The 9,790-nt window shown below is 38.6% G+C and overlaps 1 long non-coding RNA gene across 1 annotated transcript; it reads right to left on the reverse strand.

Annotated features, from left to right (window-relative positions):
• Window positions 1–4,429: 4,429 nt before the first annotated feature.
• Window positions 4,430–8,738, reverse strand: LOC138363812 (uncharacterized). Its single transcript, XR_011228137.1, has 3 exons — window positions 8,484–8,738; window positions 5,008–5,167; window positions 4,430–4,721 (listed from the first exon to the last, which is right to left on the reverse strand). It is a non-coding gene; the product is annotated as an uncharacterized lncRNA (long non-coding RNA).
• Between the last annotated feature and the right edge of the window lie 1,052 nt (window positions 8,739–9,790).

Genomic DNA, 9,790 nt, shown 5'->3' on the forward strand with positions numbered 1-9,790 from the left:
AATACTAAGATATTGAAAAGGGGAGAAGTTCGGTTTTTTATTGCATATATCGACGTTTCAGCCGGATTAGAGCGGTTTTACGTGTACATCTTCCCTCGGTAATATAAACGGAAAATCTGGAACATTTTAGTTAATTCTAATGAAAACACATTGATTTTTATCATTTGTATTTGGAAACAGCATTATCATATGTCTTTTCTTGGATCTAAATAATACGAAACCTCTCTCTATGATTTGAAGTTAAAATCCTCAATATGGTTATATAGTGACTTTTTTCACGTTTTTCATGTAGTTTGATACTACGTAAATATATTCATTTTTACCAATATTTCGATTTTATTTCATGTAGTATCACGATATGTGATTTGTCCTTCAAATCTCAGAATTTCGCATAATATTGCATTTTAAGCAAGTTTTCTTGCATTTTGTTTCGCACGAAAAATCATCGAATTTAGCAATATTTTGACGTTTATCATCCCTTTTCCTTTATGTGATTTAAACAAAATATCATCGAATTACGCAATATTTTGCCGTTTTTCCACGTTTTTGTGAATTTTCTGTCTATAGGTATTAATTCATTATTTATACGATAAAAATGATGCAAACACATAATTGATTAGATAGTAACCTTAAATACTTCATTTTCAATCAACTATTTGTTTCTCGTTAAAATACTGAGTAAGATATTGAAAAGGGGAGAAGTTCTGTTTTTATTGCATATATTGACGTTTCAGCCGGATTAGAGCGGTTTTACGTGTACATCTTCCCTCGGTAATATAAACGGAAAATCTGGAACATTTTAGTTAATTGTAATGAAAACACATTGATTTTTATCATCTGTATTGGAAACAACATTGTCATATGTCTTTTCTTGGATCTAAAAAATACGAAAGCTCGCTCTATGATTTGAAGTTAAAATCCTCAAATATGGCTAAATAGTGACTTTTTTCACGTTTTTCATGTAGTTTGATACTACGTAAATATATTCATTTTTACCAATATTTCGATTCTATTTCATGTAGTATCACGATATGTGATTTGGCCTACAAATCTCAGAATTTCGCATAAAATTGCATTTTAAGCAAGTTTTCTTGCATTTTGTTTCGTACGAAAAATCATCGAATTAAGCAATATTTTGACGTTTATCATCCCCTTTTCCTTTATGTGATTTAAACAAAATATCATCGAATTAGGCAATATTTTGCCGTTTTTCCACGTTTATGTGAATTTTCAGTTTATTGGTATTAATTCATTATATACACGATAAAAATTATGCAAACACATAATAATTATGATTAATGATTAAAATGATTAGATAATAACCTTAAATACTTCATTTTCAATCAACTATTTGTTCTCGTTAAAATACTGAGTAAGATATTGAAAAGGGGAGAAGTTCGGTTTTTATTGCATATATCGACGTTTCAGCCAGATTAGAGCGGTTTTACGTGTACATCTTCCCTCGGTAATATAAACGGAAAATCAGGATCATTTTAGTTAATTCTAATGAAAACACATTGATTTTTATCATTTGTATTGGAACGTGCTCAACCATATATGTCCTTTCTAAGGATTGAACTCTTGACCCTCAGTTGTGAGCAGAGAATGTAGACCACTGTGATATAGGAGCCATGTACTGCACAAGGAATCACAATGTGATATATCCACCAGAAAATCTTTGGAGCACAACAGGGATCAAACCCACGTCCTGGTAATCCCAAACACGGCCTTTACATGGATTAAGGCGTGCATCTGGGCGTTACACAGGATGCTGGTTCGATCCCCGTCATGCTAAAAAGATTTATCCGTGTATTGGATTTAAATGTGAACCTGACGGCCCTCGACAGCCCTCCATTTTGATGAGCTGGCAGCTAAGCACTGCACCCTTGCTCAGGATTGCCATTATGTCAGGTAAGACAATGGGGCCATCAGTATTGTTGTCTTCATCACTTCGTTTAAGTTCTATCATTCGTATGCACATGCTGACATGTTGCCGATTTAATAACAATAACAGCAGCATCCATTGTTATTACCTTTGGGGAAATGTACTCAAGAGGTGCAGGAGTCTGTTTTGCATCGGTCTTTTGGGTAGATTCTTTGATTAATGGGCATTTTATTGGTAATACTTGGAAGCTCTCTTCCTTAGGGTACATGCAGTTTGCATGAAGGTTTCCTCCCAGTGACTGCACAAGGACTAGTAATGTTGGGAGACACTTCCCTTACAGTGGTGCGTCAATGTTTATTGACATACCATCAAGCCTTGCAAACAATGTTGTTTGGCAAGGCTTGAATTTTATTGCCGAAACGAGCATACACCTTGTCCGGGTAGTTTGAGTCACGTGGATAGGTCAGATGTGACCAATTTTTTTGGTTGACTGAAGATATTTAACAGATTGATTGATTGATGAAGATTAAGCCACCCAAGAGGTGGCACGGGCATGAATAGCTCGTAAATATTATCCAATGCTTTGACTACTTTATATGTAGTGAGAGGTGTAGGATGTCTAAATTGGTCAAGATAGAAATCTAATTTATTTAGGGTTATTGCTCCTTCAGGGTGACATGCCAAAGAGGAATAGTGTGCACCATTGTAAAGTGTTGAGCATGCTACAGTTTCTAGTTTATCATCTGGAAATGATTTAGGCTCATGGGTGTGCATGTGGCTCGGCCCATTATCACAGTAAAGGAAGCCAGTAGGTAAAAGGGAGTCCCGAGACATCAATTGGACACAAAGGCACGTCAAAGAAGTAAATTTTGCTTGAAGCGCAGGCGGTAGTATGAGTCGGGCAACATATGAAGCACGAGTTGGGTGGGGTTCCCAGTTGTTGTTTTTTAGATTCAGCTATTTGGAACAAAAGTTGCAAGTAGCACGTGCTATGGTGAGCCCGTAGTGGACTTACCTGGCACAGGAGCGGGGCTGTAACTGGAGTGCCCAGATTGATGAAGATTAGGATTAAGCCCAATTAAGAGGTGGCACGGGCATGAATAGCCGTAAAGGAGTGCCCAGGGCAGTGAGTGCCTCAATACTTGGTGGCTGGGCGAAGGGGATATTCGTCCTCCCCCAGCAAAATAAAGGAGTAGTGTTTCAATCTCCTCAGAAAAGTAGATCGATTTATGAAGATTAAGCCACCCAAGAGGTGGCACGGGGATGAATAGCCCATAATTGCAGAAAACTTGCGTTCGGACACGTTTTATATGCAAACCCGATGAGGCGGAAAATCCTCTAAAAAGGTAAGCAGAGCAGGATTGCCATATGTGACTTTCTTATGCCAAATTTCAGATTTTTTTTTCAAATGTGGTTGAGTTTGAAATATCAGGATGGTTTGTTTGGCTGGTTTCCTGGCTTTCCATACTTACAACATAAAATATACAAATAAAATTATATTGCATATAAAAAAAAACATGTCCTTTCATGTTACACATACAGAAGTAAGTGTTTAATTCTCGTGCATGTCCCATCTTGACATCAACTGAGACAATAATGCCGATCACTCTCATTGGTTGCTCGCTGGCAATCAAGTGATTACTCCAATTCTTATCAACAACTATTAAGTGTGCTCTTTGTTCTTTATTGTGAACGTGTGCACTTTACCATAACCGTGCCACCAAAGAATAGAAACCATTTCTGTGTGGTCTAGGCTGAAACATTGTTACTGAACTAGCCAAATTAAAGTTTCATACAAGATTCAAAGCACCAATTAGTAATGCTGTAGTTGAGAGAACATTCTCCCTTGTATCATCATTCAAAACAAAAGCCAGATGCATTTAGCTCCTTGACGCTATTGTAAAAATTATGTAAAAACTATTGTTCACAAAGAAATGTAAGGACTTCACTCCCTCTCCGGAAATGCTAAAAGATTCGATATCACAAAGACTGTAGATTCTATTTGGTCCAATGTGGATGACACTGATGAAGCTAATATGACGTATCAGAATCATATTTCAATATGATTAGCGTTTTTTCTGGACCTTGTTCTCATTGTATTGTTTGACTTCACAGTTTGGTTTTAATCTAACAACCCTGAAGTAGAGCGGATATTTATCTACTTATTTGTGATGCTCAGAAAACATATTTAAACGGTTCCAATAACAGTCTACTTGTAAAGTGGCAAGTAAACCTTTATCCTGAACATAGAATATCTCAAGTTACAACTTCATTGTATTGGTTTACAATATAAATGCTATGTGTACTCGTTTTCTCTGAAACGGTCTGAAGCATTCCATATTTCACGTTTGAGAATAACACTATAATTACGTAGTGACTTTGAAGTGATTACTGACTGTGCTTCACTGTGATTACATTCTGTTTATAACGTGCACATATATTAAATATATTTTAAAATTAAGTTGTATATGATGCTTTGTTTTATCTTGCAAAAAAACTACTATCAAAATTGTCTTCAAAAGAAATGAAGAAAGTTTTCACAATGGAATTCATCCTACCTCGGGCTGAGGCCACGTGGTGCGTGCGGCCGCCACCTCGTGGCTGTCTTATTGCGGGAGTTTCCTGTGCATGAAATAGCCTTCTTCATCCTCCTCAGAGAACGAAAGATTGCCTTCATCTATATACCTGAAATGTATTTGTAGTTTGACTGTTTCCCCTAGAGTTATGGTGGTTTTCGGTTGGGGGTACCGCTATAGGTGCGCCTCCTGCTGCGTCTTGGTTGGTGAGCCCCGCCAGGAAGTGGGTTCAGTAGGCTCGCCGCTCCCGCCTTGCGCTCCTTCAGGAAAAACAAAATACTGTAAAAGAAAACTAAAGGGTTACCTAAACTAAACTTACAAGTTATTTAAATGTTAACAAAGGAACTGAAGATTCAGATAATTAAATTGAGGTTTATTTTTATATATAAACTTTTTTGGAAAGCCTCAAATTAGTTTTACGTGCTAAAATTTTACGCTCTTCTGACTTATTGAAGAGAATGTGATCTAACAGTGTTAAGGGAATAAGATCATTTAGTAAGTCTAAAAAGCCGGTTTTATGTATGAAAATCCTCTACCTGAATTTACCTGAGGGCCACTATATCTCTAGTCGGCTTGGCGACGACAGGAAGCCGGCAACTTGTCAAAAATCTCCCATTTTTCCTGATAATTTTGTTCAATCTGACATTACAGTCAAAACAAACTTTGCATTTGCCAAATACAGAGATCTTGCAGTCTTCCTGAACACCTGTTGAGTACAGTACATTCTAGTATATATAGTAATTATTACTAAAGAAATGCAACTTCATCAGTATAATTTATTGTCAAATTAAGGTAGTTATTACATAATTCTGTTACAGTGTACCTAGAATGCCTTAGTGGGGAGCCCCTTGGGACCGGGGCCAAGTTGGCTTAGATCTAGTCTTGTGTGTTGGGGGTCGATGGGTAGTGTGGGTGTGTGTGTTGGGGTCGATGGGTAGTGTGTGTGTGTTGGGGCAGATGGGGAGAGTGTGTGAGGGAGATGTGTGTGTATGTGTATAATATATATATTATATATCAATAAATAATAACAATAATAAAATATATAGCCTTAAACAGAACATAAAATGTTTGAAAGCATCAGAGTGTGTTTTATGAATGCTACACAATAGTCATCTATAGACATTCATATATGTGAAGAACCTCTCACTGCTCCCTGACAAGAGAGAGCAACAAATGTGGGGCAGATGGGGAGAGTGTTATTGGACATTCCTTCACAACACAACGTCGTCGTCCCTTCACCTTCTAGTGTGTGGTCTGGTCAACATTCTTCAGCCACGTTATTATGACTCATCGCTTGCATTTGGACATTTGTTCATTTGATGCATCACGTTAGTGTGATCTCTGTGTGTAAGAGGGAGCCAGCTTAGCATAGCTGCCAACACCCACACATGTGTCAGCAAGGCGGACAGTCCGCCTGGTTTCAGAACGCTCATTGTATTTCCCATTTCTAAACTTCCCTTCACCTTAGCACCTCCATCCTCTTTAATCCTCCCCCCTCAAAAAAATTACAACAATAGACGATCGGACAACCATTATCAAACATACCCAGCCAATTAACACCAGGGTATACTCTGTTATCTTCGAGACCAAGACGAGATATCCAACATACTGTCCCAGCCATCAATGAACACATGGAGTGATTGGTAACCAATGGGCTTTTAGCCTATCTTGAGGTGCTTCACCACACCCTCGGGTATATATTCGGATGCTCTAAAAACTGAGTCAATATATATACACTGCCTTTGAAAATGTTGACAAGGGTCAACGAAATACATCTCTTAGCGTCGAGCCATAATAAAAATGTAAAGTAAACTTTTGAGAGTTAACATTTCGACTTCCTTTTCAAGTAAAGAAAACATAAGAAAAATAGAGACCGATTCGTGCTGGGATCATATTGATCTCACTCTATATCATATTCAATAACATACAGCAAAAAAATTACTAATCATCAAACGAGATGGGAATATTAGATAACCTTATCAAACAAAAAATCAAAATCAAAATCAAAATGTTTATTCAGGTAATTGATTCTCTATGCATACCTAAGCTTGCTAATCACACTAGATACATATAATTCCAGGGACCATAGGATTAAGGACTTGCCCGAAACGCTACGCGTACTAGTGGCTGTACAAGAATGTAACAACTCTTGTATATATCTCAAAAAAAAAAAAAAAAAAAAAAAATTATTGATTATAAACAAAAATATTCATGGAATCGATAAACCTAATTTTGTTTTTACTCTACCTTAATTAGTTAATAGCTTTCATGAATTAAAACCGTTAGTATGTCCTAGAAACTGTAATAAATAGACTACGGCATAAATAGTCTTAAACCAAAATATTTTAGTTTAAATTAAACCAGTTCACGGATTGTTCCAAAAATAAAACAAACGATAATAACGATATATCACTTAAAATCGTCTCGTTTAAATATACAAACAAAAATCCTTACATTTTCCCTACAAAAATAAAATAAATTATATTCATATAACCCAAAAGGGGAGTTGTCAAACAGTTATTTTTCCACTTTTACGAGAAGTTGGTATCTCTTGGCGAATTGCCGACTCAGGTTACTCGTTTGTGTATATCTGCAGCGGTGAGGTGCGGGCCATTACAACCTAATTTCAGTGCATTTGCCTCTATATTACTAGCCTCTCTCGGCTCCTACGGGAAGACCAAGACCCGAACACACACTGACAAGCACCAGAGAAGCGGTGTGAAGTGCGAGGAGTAAAGTAGAGGAGTGTATTACTGGCGAGGAAGGCGGAGGGGTGGAAGAGATGTCGTCTGCTGGTATAAGGCGACTCGTGTACTCTGGGTTGCTGGCGGGGCCAGTTGGGCACCTCACTCGCTGGTAGTCGCTCGCGGACCACTCTCCCTCGCCGCCGCCACCATGGATCAACGTGTAATTTCCCTCGACAACATGAACCCTCATGTGAAAAAGATGGAATACGCAGTGCGCGGACCCTTGGTCATTCGCGCAACTGCACTAGAGAAGGAACTGCAAGCGGTAAGTTCAATATATATGTATTATATATGGCTTGTGAACTTTCTTTCCTGTTTTATTTATTTTTTCCCCTCAAGAGTTTTGTGCTTCAACATTAAATAACGTGTGACCACTGGAGTAAACGATATAGTTAAGATATAAGCGATAAGATGCGCGGTTAACCTTAAACAATGAACTTGCAATAAAGGCTGTGTGTGTGTGTGTGTCTGGGTTGTATAATCAACGTTCCCGGGACGGGAGGCGCCGACGTGCACTCTACAGTACATGAGGGAAGGTTATTGTTGGCGCCAGCCTACCTTGGCCCCACATGCGGACTCTCACACTGCAGTTTATTGGCTTAAAAACGGGAATAATGACCGAGATGAACTGCACAAGGATCACAGCTCACGTGATTTGTGGCGAGTCTTCGGTTGCTAACCTCTCTGTCCACTCCCCCATATTTTGTACTGCTATCCATAATAACTAAAGATACAATGCTATGATTTGTGTATTACAGGAAGTTTGACGCTATACACAAGCGTTTCGACGAAGCGCGTGGCCTAATTGAGTTAGGTGGGTCACAGAGTCCGTGTACTCGATTAGTTGTACTCAGATATTTTGTAGCAGATTATATGAATTAATGCCTCTTGTGAATGAACTGTTATAAATATATCTATTAACCTATAGCAACAGTGAAAAGTATAGGAGTAAGCTCTTCCCCCTGTGGTATGCTTTAAAGGCACTATTAATACTAAGTGGGGGGAAAAGTGGTTGTTCCCATGCCCCCATGTTCTTCTAACCTTTAGCCACAGCTACTCGCTGGGTGGATATGGGGTACATAATAAGTGAACTAGGTCAACAAATAACTGCTCGAGGCAGGTCTGTGGCGATGACGCAAGGGTGAAGGTTATACTCTCACTGGGTCTGCTGACTTGTCACTCCTTCATTGCAACGCCAGACGGCATTAGCAACATTATTCCTTTGGAGATATTAGTAGCTAAATTGTCCCCATATATAATTCTTATTAGACTTACTTGCTGAAGGCACTGGAAAGCATCCCACACGGTTCAGTTTGTCGTAATTGTATGATTAATCTTATCACTGTTTTATCGTATCAGATAAGATAATGATTATTATAGCGTGTTGCATATTCGTACAGTATGAATTCACTTCTTTGAAAAGCTCAATAATTCGACCATTTACTAAACAATGTTGTACTTTCAGGTTACCGTTCAAACATTGCACATGGTCACCTTTTGCTACAATAATATTTTGTCGGAACAAGCATGTTAAGCATATATATCTAGGTAAATCCCCCCCCCCCCAAGGTCAAACTACTGACCCTCGCCAGGATGCAACCACACAACAAGCAGATTACTGCTAGGTAAAACAGGGGCATTATGTGGTAGTAAAACGGGGGCCAACCGTTTTTGTCCATCCCAGGATTCGAACCCGGAATTCATGACTGCGAATAGAAAACGAACCCGACTGTACAATCGCAGCCCGTCCTACAAAAAAAAAGACCCAAAAGTGATTCAATGCACCTGCCAAACCCCCTGTTTATGAATGAAAAACGGTTTACACGCGACTCGCAACTGATGACGTTCGAACATCTTCCGGATAAAGTGCTTCACTGACGAATTTTGTTCGAACCACAACTCTGTAAACAGCCCGTCCTCCAAACAAAGATCCAAAAGTGATTCTATCCACCCGCCAAACCCCCTGTTTATGAATGAAAAGCGGTTTACACACGACTCGCAACTGATTTTGTTCGAACACTTCCGGAACAAGTGCTTCACTGATGAGTTTTGTTCGAACCACATCGCTATAAATGCTTCACCCACGTACTACAAATGCAAATAATCTCCAACCGAACCTAAATACCTAACTTAACCTATGCCTATATATGCACAATATGCTAATATATTATAATATTAATTTATATTTGAGAAAATTCTTGTTTTGAATGAACAGCAAGTTAAAATTTATGAATGCGTCTGTGGGGTCGACCGCTGGATGTAATGGACTTGAGTCGAGGACGGGTTGCTGTGAATGCTTCACCCACGTACTACAAATACAAATAATCGCCAACAGAACCTAAACGCCTAACCTATGCCTATATATGCTAATATATTATTCAGTTATATTTGAGAAAATTCCCGTGTTGAATGAACAGCATGTTAAAATTAATGTGTGTGGGGTCGACCGCTGGATGTAATGGACTCGAGTCCAGGACGGGTTGAACCGGGACCCTAAATGCATGGATATGCACAACAATCCATGTTTTTTGTTTATATATAAAAAAAACTGGTTACCTTGCGATGATTTCGGGGCTCAACGT

This window comes from Procambarus clarkii, chromosome 11, assembly GCF_040958095.1.
Source record: "Procambarus clarkii isolate CNS0578487 chromosome 11, FALCON_Pclarkii_2.0, whole genome shotgun sequence".
In the NCBI taxonomy this organism is placed as follows: domain Eukaryota; kingdom Metazoa; phylum Arthropoda; class Malacostraca; order Decapoda; family Cambaridae; genus Procambarus; species Procambarus clarkii.